Source organism: Amphimedon queenslandica, unplaced genomic scaffold (assembly GCF_000090795.2).
Source record: "Amphimedon queenslandica unplaced genomic scaffold, v1.1 AMPQUscaffold_2039_Cont25956, whole genome shotgun sequence".
NCBI lineage: Eukaryota > Metazoa > Porifera > Demospongiae > Haplosclerida > Niphatidae > Amphimedon > Amphimedon queenslandica.
The window spans coordinates 1-1,246 of record NW_003557623.1 but is presented as its reverse complement, the minus strand read 5'-3'; the positions used below and the strand labels follow the sequence as shown (position 1 = coordinate 1,246).

The following is a 1,246-nucleotide window of genomic DNA, read 5'->3' as shown; positions in this document are numbered from 1 at the left end:
ATACGAAGAGTAAAGATGGCTGCCGTTTCAGAGGATAAAGGAGAAGTAGTGTATGGATATACTGCAGAACTGATGGGGTTAATTAATACTGAATATAAGTTTAATGGTTAGCTGAATGTTAGCATAGTCTTTGGCCAGATTTTTGACCAACTTTAGAAATTTGTAAAAAATCCAAATGTGATCGGAATCAGCTCAAACTTTCTAAACAATATAAGAACATGTATGTGTATTAGAAAATGTAATAAAATTGAGGAATTCTCTCCTTTTCAATTTTTGTGAAATTTGGCTGAAATCCCTGTACTATAGTACAGGGACTTTTGTCCAATTTTGGAGCAATTTTAAAAATTCATAAAAAATATTAATGTGATTGGAATCAGCTCAAACTTTCTGCACAACATAAGTACATGTATATGTATCAGAAAATGTAATAAAATTGATGAGTTCTCACCTTTTCAATTTTTGTGAAATTTGGCCAAAATCCCTGTACAGGGATTTTGACCTGATTGGAGTAACTTTAAAGATTTGTATAATTTCCACACTTGGTTGGAATCAGCTCAAACTTTCTACACAACATAAGTACATGTATATGCATCAGAAAATGTACTATTATTAAATTTACTTGTACATGTACACGTGTGTAGGTATGTTTGATTTTCAAGTTATTCCTCCTGGTCTTAGTACTGTCCAGCATAAAGGAAAGACCATACCTTATGACCCAATGGTATCTATGACAGGTATTAATAATAATTAATAATAATAATTAATAAATTAATTAATTAATATCAGGAGCCCATAAAAGAAAAAGGGAAGGGTAGGAGCGCGCAACACCCACGCATTTAATTAAAATCACTGTAGCCTGCATAGCTTAATAAGTTTACTATTTTTAGAACAAGGTAAACCACACCTGTTTAGTTAAATGGCTACCAGTGTGAAGGTTGCTCTGAAAAAGAAGCTGTTTACATCTCAAGACACTGTACCAGCAACAGATTTATTGAAAGAACTTAAAAAGATAAGTATGCTACCCCAAAAATTCAGCTCCTTACAGTAAAGCCTTCTCTCAATCAAGTGCAGCAAGTCTTAGTCTGGAAAATCTCAAGAATTAAGAACTGCGAGTTAGCAGGCCCTTTGTATTGTGTAATGAAAGTATTTTTATTAATTTGAAGGGCATTCTGATTTGCTGTAGCTCTTAATTGTCCTCTAGACTCAGTTTCATTCATACAACTTACTAACTTGCACTTGATGAGAG

The 1,246-nt window shown here is 33.1% G+C and overlaps 1 long non-coding RNA gene across 1 annotated transcript; it reads left to right on the top strand.

Moving 5' to 3' along the window:
• Positions 1–14: 14 nt before the first annotated feature.
• LOC109593318 (uncharacterized) lies at positions 15–1,182 on the top strand. The gene is made up of 2 exons (XR_002190889.1): positions 15–106; positions 642–1,182. It is a non-coding gene; the product is annotated as an uncharacterized LOC109593318 (long non-coding RNA).
• Positions 1,183–1,246: the final 64 nt, after the last annotated feature.